At 46.2% G+C, this 12,437-nt stretch overlaps 1 protein-coding gene across 7 annotated transcripts in view; it reads left to right on the forward strand.

Annotated features, from left to right (window-relative positions):
* Window positions 1-3,286: 3,286 nt before the first annotated feature.
* CUEDC1 (CUE domain containing 1) overlaps window positions 3,287-12,437 on the forward strand; it is a 127,474-nt gene continuing 118,323 nt past the window's right edge. For 5 of the 7 annotated variants that reach the window (XM_043964779.1, XM_043964777.1, XM_043964780.1 and 2 more), the window contains exons 1-2: window positions 3,329-3,536; window positions 3,663-3,911. The gene's annotated coding sequence lies outside the window, so the exon portion shown is untranslated. Of the gene's footprint in view, window positions 3,537-3,629; window positions 3,912-12,437 lie in introns of those variants that run through there. The other 2 variants (XM_043964776.1, XM_043964775.1) reach the window with 2 other exon arrangements.

Genomic DNA, 12,437 nt, shown 5'->3' on the forward strand with positions numbered 1-12,437 from the left:
TTTATCCACTGCTCCACCTAGCTGCCCCTGAACTTACCTTTAATAGATTAGTCAACTGATACAATGAGTTCAAAGCAAAAATATTTACCAAGATGTCATAGAAGGGGAAGAGGAGGAAAGAAAGACTTATTAAATGCCTATTATGTGCCAGGTGCTGTGCTATGCCAACATTATCTTATTTGATCCTAACAACAACTTTGTGATGTAGGTGCTATTTTATCCTCATTTTATAATCTGAAGAAATCGAGGAAGACAGAGTTGAAGTGATTTGCCCAGGGTCACACAGCTAGTAAATGTCTGAGGCCAGGTTTGAACTCACGTTATCCTTATCCAGCCTTCCATCCCTGGTGCCACCTACCTGTAAGAACAGTACCTTCAAAACGTTTTACTCATAAACCTGAGGTGCACTCTCCCAGGCACACACAGTACCCATGGGAGGAACGGGCACAATTTAGAGTACAGCAGTAGTAAGGCATACACGGAGAGAATATATGGGCGCTCCATGATCAAAGGGCTCGTTATTTGTTTGATAAGCAATTTTTTCCCGGACTGCAAAAAGCCTTTCTTTTTTCTCGACAAGTTCACACTGCTTCACCCTCTTCCCTGCTCTACCTTTGCTTGGGTGGGTTGCTCATTTAGGCTCCCTGGGTCTGCCTCTTTTGGCAACTCAACTCTCAACTGTTCAACTCTCTTCTCAGCTGCTACGGGTCTCATTCCCTGAAAGCTACGTCTCTGTGTCTATACAGAGTGTTTATGCTCCTTGCTATAGGCACTGTTTGATTCTCTAAATTGCTCCCTGCTGGTTTTGGTGTCTTCAAGTGAGAAAATAGCTCCAAAGCTAGCCTACGGGGCTGACTTTCACTACAAGAGACAATCCCCTCCCTCCTTGCTGCTTTCTGGTAGAAGTGCAGGGCGGAGGTATACTCTATTGTATGTTCCCTGACCCAAATGCTGAAATTGCTGTGTAGGAGTGGCAGACTTGTCTTTTTTTTTGTAAGTATATTTATATATTTTATTTTTATATCACCTGCATTTTCCACTGCATCCTTCCTTCATCCCCTCCTAGAAAGCCATTTTTTGTGATAAAGAATAAAGAAAGAGGAAGAAAGAAAAAAGTTCTAAAAAGTCTGTTGTATGCAGTGTTCTACACCCTTCACTCCTACAAAGAAGTGGAGGGATTTGTTACCTCGTATTTTAAATTTTTTTTTTTTTTACAGGGCAATGAGGGTTAAGTGACCTGCCCAGGGTCACACAGCTAGTGTCAAGTGTCTGAGGCCAGATTTGAACTCAGGTACTTGTGAATCCAAGGCCAGTGCTTCATCTACTGAGCCACTTAGCTGCCCCACCTCGTATTTTTATTTTATTAAATTTTTTTTAGTGAGGCAATTGGGGTTAAGTGACTTGCCCAGGGTCACACAGCTAGCTAGTAAGTGTTAAGTGTCTGAGGTCGGATTTGAATTCAGGTACTCCTGACTCGAGGGCCGGTGCTCTATCCACTGCGCCACCTAGCTGCCCTCCTATTTTTTTTAAGGGCCAAGCTTTGTCATTATAATTTTTTTTTTTTTTTTTGGTGAGGCAATTGGGGTTAAGCGACTTGCCTAGGGTCACACAGCTAGTAAGTGTTAAGTGTCTGAGGCCACATTTGAACTCAGGTCCTCCTCGCTCCAGGGCCAGTGCTCTATCCACTGCGCCACCTAGCTGCCCTCTGGTCATTATAATTTTACATTATTAAGTTATGATAGTTCCATTGTGTACTTTTTTATTTGCAAAGTTATAGTCACTATGCATATTTTTCTTGGTTCTGCTCACTTTTTTTTTTGGTGAGGCAATTGGGGTTCAGTGACTTGCCCAGGGTCACACAGCTAGTAAGTGTCAAGTGTTTGAGGCTAGATTTGAACTCAGGTCCTCCTGACTCCAGGGCCAGTGCTCTGTCCACTGTGCCACCTAGCTGCCCCAGCTCACTTACTTTTGCATCAGTTCATATAAGACTTCCCATGCTTCTCTCTATCATGTTCGTCATTTCTTAAAGCACAGTAATATTCCATTACACTCAAGCACAATCTGTTTAGCCTTTCCCCAATCGATGGGCATCTACATTATTTCTAGTTTTTTGTTACCACAAAAAGTGCTGCTATTTTGGTGGACAAGGAGCCTTTCTTTTTGTTATTGATCTTCTTGGGGTACATGGAAGACTTGTATTTTAAATGCTACCCGGGATATGGTCAATCTTTGCCCTGCCTATTCAATCAGAAAACTTTTTCACACTGCAAGGAGATGACAGTGTCTGTCTGTATTTCTTTAACATATTTAATACTTCCTTACCTCTGTTATCTACCCCTTACTTTCTGTAATTACATTAACTAGCTGGTGTGTGGGGAGAGTGGGTCCCAAATTCTTCAAGTCCACTATACTTAGAACTAGCCTGTAAGGTAGGAGCTATTATTATCCCCATTTTAAAGACAAGGAAACTGAGGCTGATAGAGGTGGTGATTTTGCCCCAGGGTCTAGTAAGTGTTTGATCCAATATTTGAACTCAGGCCTTCCTCACTACAAATCCAGTGACAACATCTCTACCACCTACTTGCCTCCATGTTTTCTACTACTATCTGGGTGTCTCTCAAATATTACCAAAATTACTAAAGAAAATAGTGTAATAGATATCCATGCGGGGCTGCAAGAGACCTTAAAGATCATCAACAACCTCATTTTACAAATGAAGAAACTGAGGCTGAGAGAGATGAATGGACTTGATCAAGGTCACCCAGCTAATAGATGGCAGAATCTGAATTCCAACCCAGCTCACATGACTTCAGGACCCACACTCTTTGGTGGGCACCTCCCTGCCCCTGCCTCCTTATTATTCAGGAAATATGTGATATGAAAAGGTGAGGGATAACAGATGTAGGCCTTGAGTGTCCCACTGCTACCTGGTACACTGGCGCATTTAAAAAACCAAACCCAACCCAACTCAACCCAAAACTTGAGGAAGGACTTCGATCATTCTTTACGGAAGATTTATGGGAGGAAACTGTCAACTCTTACAGGATAAGAAGGCAATGGTGAAATGCAGTCTGCACTCCTGGGAGTCAGCACCCAGTTCTATGAGTGTCACGGATCCATGGGGGAGGGGGAGGGGGAGGGGTGAAACACAAAAAACAAGTTTCTTCTCCCCTCAGGCCTTGCAGCTGGCTCCTTCCTTCTCTCTTGGGCCTTGGTCCCTCTTCCTCTAATTTCCCTTTCCTTTCTCAGTTCCCCTCCCTCTCTCCCTCCCAGGGAATGGGGGAGGGGTGTGATGCTTGGCTCCGTGGTCCCTCCTCCTCCACCCCCAGCATCCTCAGTTGAGGTCCTAATCCTCCCAACCTCGGGCCAAAAAGACCTGGGCCGGGGTTGGGGGATAAAAAGGTAGGGTTACCTAAGATGAGAGACTCTCTGTGTGCCCCCTCCCACTGAAGGCGCCCCCTCCCTTCTCTGGTGGTGGAGGCCTTTTAGCTATTCCCCGAACTCCAATCTCACTCGAAGGGCCCTGGGAAGCCAGGGTGAGTAGAGGCTGGGGGCGGGGGATCCCCTCCGCCCTGGCTGGCTCTCTCCCCCTCCCCCCCCGCCCCCGCCCGCCCCCAGCCCCGCTCCTCCCGCTCAGTTCCACTTGTGGTCTCCGGCGGCAGGGCAGGGACAGCTGCATTTCTCGCAGCGGGCCACTAGGAAGCTTGCCGGCGCCTCGCATTCTCCTCCTCCCGCCCCAGTCGGAGCCAGAGCCGGAACAGGAGCCCGGGATTGCGCCCCATTCCCCAGCCCCGTGTCCCAGCACCGCCGCCCCATCCCGCCCGTGGCTTTCCGGGGCCACGAGAGGCGGGACTCGCACTCCATCCAGGCGCCAGGGAGGAGAGTGGAGGAGCGCTCCTCGCTTGTCTTGGGTAAGCTCCCCCTCCTCCCCGCTTTCCTTTCCTCTCCCCCTCCCCGGGCTCAGCCCCTTCGCTGTCCTGGCACCCCCCCTCCCATCCCCTTCAGTGCCCGGGCAGGGCCCCAGCCTGGGAGCCGTGGGGCGCGGATGGAACGTGGAGGCGGCGTGGGGATGAACGTAGCGTCGCGAATCGCCTGCCAGTTCCTGTGGCAGTGGAACGTTCCCGGGAGCTCGCGCCGCCGGGAGCCGCGTGCCGGCAGCCCCCTCCCAGCAGCCCCGTGCCCTTTCGCCTCGATCCCCTGCTGCCCGGCTCCAGCCCCAAACACCCAAGGCTGTGTGTGTGGATGTGTGGGTGTGGGGGGATGTGTTTGCTTGGCCGGGTGGACGGACATTAGGGCGGGAGGGTGGTCGCGCGCGGGCGGCGCCGGGAAGGGAATAGAGGCCTCGATGGGGCCAGGGCCGTCTCCCCGCCCCCTTCGCCCTGTGCCCCTTTCTGCTCGCTCCCCGCTTTGTATGGGCGCCCCGCACACACCCTCCTCCCTGCTTTCCTTAGGTCGGGGTGCAGAGTCGGGGTGCCGGCCCAGTGGACCTGTAGAAAGGAGGGGCGCGCGCACTGGGGGTTGACTCCCCCGTAAGGGAGGGGAGGGAAGGCTTCCTCTCTCTCTTGCTATAGGTCAGTTGAGCCCCTTCCCCCCACCCTCTCCCCAAGGAGCCAAATCTCTCCCCAGCCTGAGAAGGGAAAGTTCAGAGCTTCTGCCTCCCCCATGCTTTCTTTCCTGTCTCAGCAGCCTCTCATAATTCATCCTTCTGTCTTTCTGCTCCAGCACTTGGGTGATTTGATTTTATTCAGGGTCCTACCCTTCTAATTTTTTAATTTTCTCCACGGTTGCATTAAAACTCCTCTCCCCCACTTCCCAACATTTTCTTCATTTCTTTTCCTTTTTATTAAAAAAAAAAGAAGCCACAAGAAACAAGCACCCCAGATGGGCAGAGGTGTAAAGGAATGTGGGGGTTCTTTTCTTTTGTTGGAGATGGGGGGGAGTTTCCTGAGTGATGTTTCAGAAGAGAAGGTAAGGTAAGATTAAGGGAAAACGTGCCTTCAGGCTGAGGATGAAAAGTACGCCCCCCCCCCATTGGAATTCGAATCCAGGGCTCTCTCTGAGACATTGGTGTCAGGCTGAGCCATGGAGGCTCCATTGGCTGTTGCCTGTTTTGGTTCTTCAAACTCTGGGAACCAAGGAAGGCAAAATCATGGTGCCTCAATAAACAGCATGCTTTCATTGCCTAACTGCTTTCCTTGGAGATGAGCAATTTCACGAGATTGGGTGGCCAGTTCCCCTCCTCTTCAAACAAACGTCCTTTCTCCCCATGCTGGGTTTGTCAGGAGGCTGGGGAGCTATTTCACCCACTTAAGTAGTCACCTTGTTCTTTTCCCCTCATGGAAGGAGAAGACCAGTAGTTGGTCTACCATGTTGCCATGGTGTTTTCCCAAGGGAAATCCTGGCCCGTTTTTGTGTTGTTTGGGCAATAGGTCCAAGGTGAAGGTACTTCTGGAAGAACCCAGGTCCCTTTGCCTTTCTAGCAGTGAGGAGAGTGGGGGTAAGTGGTGGTGAAAGGCAGGTTGTGGAGGCTTCTGCTTTTCGATGAGCTTGATAGCATAAGGATATGACTTGCAGCTGGGAATATGGAGATGAGACTAGAGGAAATTATTGACCATTTAGTTGGTGGATTTTGAAAGGTTGCAGGTGAATACTCAAAGGAGCTTATGTAAATATTAGACCCTAGGCTGTCAGGGATGGTTAAGAGTATGACTTCTTGGAAGTAAGGAGAATGGCAAAATTATCGCTGGATTACCTTCCAGAGTTTGTGGTTCAGCTCAGTTACTTGAAGAGAAACCTATCAAGGAGAGGTTCCTTAATTGTGACACCTGAGTAATGACCTCATGGAAAGAGCTGGCCTCTTGTCTCACACAGGGGAGATGTGTGTGTATGTGTGTGTTTTCTCTTGAACTTTTTCTTCTTAATCTTGGGCTTTCGATAGTGTACTGGAGAGGACTGGGAAGACAAGGGAATGTTGGACTTCTAATTCCAATTCCCTGCCCTAGAAATAGCTTGTGTATCCGTGGACAGATGGCACCCCTCTCTGTATAGAGTGATTTCCCTGTCTGTTCAGTGGGGTGGCTGTGGACACTCAGGAAGGCCGCTAAATTATTGGAAGGGGGGTGATTGGAGAGAGATTTTTCCATCTGCCACTGACCATCCAAAGGAACCAGCTCTGTCCCCTTTCAGAGTTTCATATTCCTCATGTGGGAAATTGTGGTGAGGTCATTTCAGGGAGGAGGAGGGTAGGTGATGACATCGAATAATGTATGCAAATGATTGGCAGGAAGCTTGTGAGAAAGGAGGTTGTGAAGAGGGTTTGCCTGGAGGCAGGGGCTACTGGGGATAGAGAAACCCTGGAGCAAAAGGAAGTTCCACACAGGATCTAGTGGTTTCTGGGGGTGAATGGGGTCAGAGATAAAGGACCTTCCGCACCCTGACCAGCCTGAAGAGTGAGTGATGTGTCCTCTTCAGTTCTTATCCATACCTCATGTACTCAGAGGTGCACTAGTGGACAGCTGGCGAGATTGCTGTTCCAGAATTTGACTTCCTGGAAGCAACATCCATGAGCCTTTGTTTTAGGCATGTCTGTGAGTTTCTGCCCAGGTAATGAGTGTCTCCCCATCCTCCACATCCCCTAGGGTCATTCTGGGTCACTCATTCTTTGTAGTTAGTTCAGTACTGTTCTCATAGTAGAAGTTCCTATTTGTTCGTTCAGGGTCCCTAGTAATCTTCCATTTTTGGTCTTAAAAAAATTTTTTTGGGGACAGTGGCAAAAAGCATTGGAAGGATTATAGAATGGGGTCTTGGAGGGAGGAAACTGGGGAATCAGATTGCACTTCTGCTAGTGACTTGAAGGTGATTGGAGTTTCCATTAAATCTCTTCTCTTCTACCTCAGTTTCAATGAGGAAATCAGAATCTTTTTTGCTCCTCCTTCTAGCAAACTATTTCATGAGAATGGTGGGTCTGTCTGGGCAAAGGAACCCGCAGGAGGTATCCAAAAGCTGAACACTGCTCTCAGTCTGCGTACAGAGGGGAGAAGTTTAACTGAGGGTCCCCCAAAGTAAATCTCAACTTTGAGCATAGAGACTGCTTCTCCCTCTTCTTGGTCTTTGCATCTTCAGCACACAGTACAGTGCCTTGCATATAATAGGCAAGTAACGTGTGTGTTGAATCAAGTTCTTCTGCTTTCTTCCTCAACATAATGAAAACTTCAATTTCCCTTTCCCTAGGGACCATGCCCCTCTGATTCTCTGTACAGATGGGAAACTACACCACAGGAAAAAACAAAACCACTGCTGCTACTTTGTCACCAAACCCTATTCACACTTGCTGGGGGATTTCTCCCTTGGTCATGTTGCAACTGGAACTTAAAAGTCCTTTCAAACTCCCAGCTCTCCTTTTCCCAGAGGGGGTTGGTGGTGGTCTTATCTTTCACAGTGCTATTTTCTTGCTGGTCTTTTTGCTCTTCCGAAGCATCCCATTCTATTCCCTTTCCTCACCCCCTTCAGTGAATTACACACCACTGACCTTTCAACTAGATTCCTAGTTTGCTGAAAGTATATATGTCCTTAAGTACTGGCCCCAACAGTGATTCCCTTTTTCAATTCTCATGGTCTCAGGCACAGACTCTCTGGGGACACTGTTAATTTTTTTTTTTTTTTTTTTTAGTGAGGCAATTGGGGTTAAGTGACTTGCCCAGGGTCACACAGCTAGTAAGTGTCTGAGGCCGGATTTGAACCCAGGTACTCCTGACTCCAGGGCGGGTGCTCTATCCACTGCTCCACCTAGCCGCCCCGACACTGTTAATTCTACCCCAACTATGATTCTACCAAATTCTCTCTCTTTGCAGGAATCAATGCCCCTTTTCTGCCATAAAATCAGTATACCCTCCTATTTTCCTCTAGAGATATTTGGAGATGTTAACAAAGAAAAGGGAAAGTCCTCCCTTTTGCCCTCCCTCACACCACCACTTCCCATTTCCAGCTTCCAGAACAATCTTCAAGCAAAGGAAGAGGGGCTAGCCATGCTAAATTGCTGAAAACTACTACCAGTCTCTTGTTGGATACTTCTTTCCACAACCCCGTATATTCTAAGATGTACAGCTAGTTTCTCAGATATTCTGGACACTTGCCCCCACAAGTTAGATATTCTGTTTCATTCACAAGACCCTCAGTGAAACTGAGCCCAGATAATAAATAAATAGCATATGCAGAATAAATACAAGGTAATTTCAGGAGGCAGAGCACTGAGAAACTAGAGTGATCAGCAGGTCTTATGTAGGAACTGGCACCTTGAAGAAATCTTTGGGTAAGGAAGAAATGTATACCAATCCTTGGGGACCAACTGGGCAGGGACATAGAGACTGTTGTGAGCTTTCAGAGCAACTAGTAGGTAGGCCAGTTTGGTTGGAATATAGAGTGCATAAAGGGGAGTAATTAGGGGTAAGATTGGAAAGATTGAATTCATTCATTCATTTATTCATGGAAAGATGGGTGGGAGCCAGATTGTAGAAGGCTTTAAATGCCAGGCTGAGAATTTTGCATCTTATCCTAGGAGCAACAGTCAGCAAACATTTATTAGACTACTACTTTGTGCCAGGAACTGTGCTAAGAGCTGGGGAATGCAAAGAAAGGCAAAAAACAAAAACAAAACTCCGATCTCAAGGGCCTTGAAGGATTTTGGAGGGAAGGAGGGGGAGAAGGAGAGACAGAGACAGAGAAACATGAAGAGAAAGAGATCGAGAGAAAGGGAGAGACACACAGAGCAGAGACACAGACAAAGACACAGAGAGAGAACAAGAGGAAGAAGAGGAGGAAGAGGAGGAAGAAGAGGAAGAGGGGGGATGGGAAGGGAGGGAAGGACAGATTTGAGTTTTAGGAGTTACAATTTGGCTTCCCTAGAAAATGAATTGGAGAGAGAGGAGTTTGGAGGCAGGGGAAGCAATTAGGAGGCCAGTCATAAGGGTGAAAGAGCAAGAAGGGAAGGGTTTGCTTGATTTTCTAAATCCCATGATTCTTTTTGGGCGGGGGTGTGAAGTGGAAGTGTGGTTACTTGCTTGATATATTTTGTGGTTTTTCATAGATCTAGAAACATTGTAGCTTCGTGTAGCTGAGCCTGCAGTTTGAATGGCTAAAGAAGGGAGAAAAAGCTTGCGGAGGACTCTTAGATAGAAGGCATGGACTTACTTGGCTGTTCTCTTTCCCTCCCAAGGAATGTATCAAGTTGCAGGAGAAGCAGTTTAAATTTGGGTTAGGTGTAATGAAGAACTTCTAACAGGAGGTGTGAGGCCATCACAACAGGTGATTTGTGTGAGATTTTGGGAAGTGCCTATGAAGGGCTTTGGAAAGAAGGGGATTTGGTTGAGGAGATTTTCCTCTGCTTTTGGTAGGTAATTGCTTCTGGAGACCAGCACATGGATCAAATCTCTTCCATTTTCAGGACACTAAGAAGAATCAGAATATTTTAGAGCTGGGAGAGGTATTACCTCGTCCGACTTTCTCATTTGTGAGGAGGAAAAAGCAAACACGGAAAGGGAAGTGACTTGACCTCACCTAGTGAGTGGACATTTTTCTGACCAGAGCACATCTCCAGAATGCCAGTTCAGTGCTCATTCCTCCACAATGGGGTAGTTAGACACGAGTCCATGGGCCCTTGACATATTTAGACATAAAAGATAGACGAATGCCTTGTCAGTGCCTTAAATTTCCTAGTGAGGAGAGTCACAAGAAAACTGGAAAGTGGTTACTGAGGTTGTGCTGTGAGTGGGGAAGTAGTTTACCCGATCATAATGTCATAATGGAGAAGAAAGAAGATTCTTTTTGAATTTTTTGTGTTATATACATGGAGGGGGGAGGGGAGGAGAGAAGAAGCAAATTGGCATCCCTGATTGTTTTTTGCTTAGGCTAATAATAATAGTAATAGTAATAGTAATAATAATACCAATTTACCCTGTCTGAGTGGCTGAAGAGGGAGAGGAAACCTCAAGGTCTGCTAAAGGATCTTAGGAAAGCAGCTCAGTATTTTACAAATGAGCTCCAGATGGATAATTCACTTTGTTCATGGATCATTAGGAGTGTCAATTGTAGGTTTATCCATCCCAGTTCTTGGTCCTATTGTTGGCCTTTTTGGTCCCAAAAAGAAACATAAAGGCTTTTTTTTCAGACTCATGGAAAACATGCAGAAACTACCAGCTCCACACCGAGCCTGCTAAGAATACCATGGAGAGCACAGAAAGAAGAAACACATCCTATTCTCAGATGGAGAAGCTGATTGAAAATGAGCCAGATATGAACTGATGTTGATAATGAGTTGAAAACACAGGGCAGTGAACTTGGAGACCCAGGGTGAAACTAAATTGACTAGTGGTGAAATATGGAGAAACGGCAAGGACGTTAAGCAGAAGGGCAACCAGAGGACAAGACTTCCTCTTTTCTGTTCTCCCCTCCAGCCCTGTCCTCCCCAGTTCATTTGAAAATCATCTTGTTGTCATAGGATACTTAGTAAAACAATTTCTGCCATCATTCCCACTCCTGCCTCCCAACAAGCTGGGTTGGAACTCACATAGTTGAGAGGAAGCCTCTCCAACAAAGACAGTGGTGGAGAGGTGATAAATGCTGAAATGAGTTCACTTTTTCTCTTCTATGAAATTGATGTTGATTTCAGTTCAGGCTATACCAGGAGAGGAGAGAGGAGCTGAGGGGAGGAGACATGGAAGAATTCTCTTTAACCATTTGCTTCATCTGTTGAAAGAGGAAAAAGTAGAGGGGAGGGGGGAATTGAGGGGGAACTTCTGTGATATAGAGGAACAGAGTAGGAAATGAATAGAGGGAACAAGTGTTGGGAAAGAAGTGGTTGATTGGGCAGCTAGGTGGCACAGTGGATAAAAATCTTGGATTATTGAGTTAGGAACATATAAATTCAAATCCTATTCAGACACTTAGCTCTGTGACCCTGGACAAATCACCCAGCCTCTCTGAGCTTCAGTTTCTTCATCTGTAAAAGAGGGGCAATAATATTACTCACCTCCCAGGATTGTTGTGAGAATAAAATCATATAAACATGTGTAAAGCATTTTGCAAACCATTAAGTGACATATACATGCTAAGCATTGTTGTGGTGGTTATCTTTATTACTATGCCTCAGAGATGGGGATGGAAGTTTTGTATGGAAAAGGTAAACAGTGAATGTGTGTATATACCTCGAGGACTGCAAAAAATAGACTTCCTGTCACCCCTTTCTTTTTTTTTTTAATTTATTTTTTGTTTTTGTTTTTTTAGTGAGGCAATTGGGGTTAAGTGACTTGCCCAGGGTCACACAGCTAGTAAGTGTTAAGTGTCTGAGGCTGGATTTGAACTCAGGTCCTCCTGAATCCAGGGCTGGTGCTCTATCCACTGCACCATCTAGCTGCCCCCTTGTCACCCCTTTCTTAAACAAAAACTCATTTATAATGAGCTAGTGGTTAGGAAGTCACATGGAATTTTTTAAAAGCATAAGGTTACCTAGGTGATAGGAATTTTTCAGCACAGGAAATTTGCTTCTATGAGGGAATGAGGACTAGAGTGAGGTAAAGTGACATCATCGATGTTATCAGCTTTCTTCGCATCATCAGACTCTCTAGGGGCATTTGATTTTCAATGAACTATTTGCAGAAACAATTTAGAGGAAGCGCGATGATGATTGGCTTGTGAAGTACTACTTAAGAAAACCTTTGGTACAGGAGGAAAATATTCTGGCCTGGGTTATGGCCCCATATCATCCTTGTATCAGACTTATTGGGGTTGATATTATTGGGGGGTTAAATGACCTGATCAGTCACATAGTGGGTTAAGGTTAAATGTGACATTTGAACCTGCCTCTTCCTAACTCCAGACCCAGCACTCTGTCCACTTCACCATGTAGCTGCTTGCTTTGAGTGTTGCAGCTGAATATTTAGTTCTAAACATCATAGGTCTAGAGGTGAAAAAGGCCCATTTTTATATTTATGTGATAATTTTGTCGTATACTTGAAAGGAATAGCAAGTTGTTCATAGTAGATTGACAGTTTCACGTACAGTCATCTTTTTTATTGTACCACGTTATAGAAATGCTTGTTTTGCTCCATAATTTAAAATTCAATGAAAATTTTAAGGAAAAAAAAGAGAGAGACCATAAGAAGTTATCTAGGGCAGCTAGGTGGTTTAGTGGATAAAGCACTGGCCTTGGATTCAGGAGGACTTGAGTTCAAATCCAGCCTCAGACACTTGACACTTAACTAGGTGTGTGACCCTGGGCAAGTCACCTCATTGCCCTGAAAAAAAAAAAAAGAGGTTATCTAGTGCAGCCCTCCCTTTTCACAGGTGAGGAGACTGACTTACCCAGAGTCACATAAACTGCCACTCTCGGAGTGGCAGAACAGGAATCTGAATCCAGCTTTCCTGACTCCACATGCAACACTTTC

This window comes from Dromiciops gliroides, chromosome 4 (assembly GCF_019393635.1).
Source record: "Dromiciops gliroides isolate mDroGli1 chromosome 4, mDroGli1.pri, whole genome shotgun sequence".
NCBI lineage: Eukaryota > Metazoa > Chordata > Mammalia > Microbiotheria > Microbiotheriidae > Dromiciops > Dromiciops gliroides.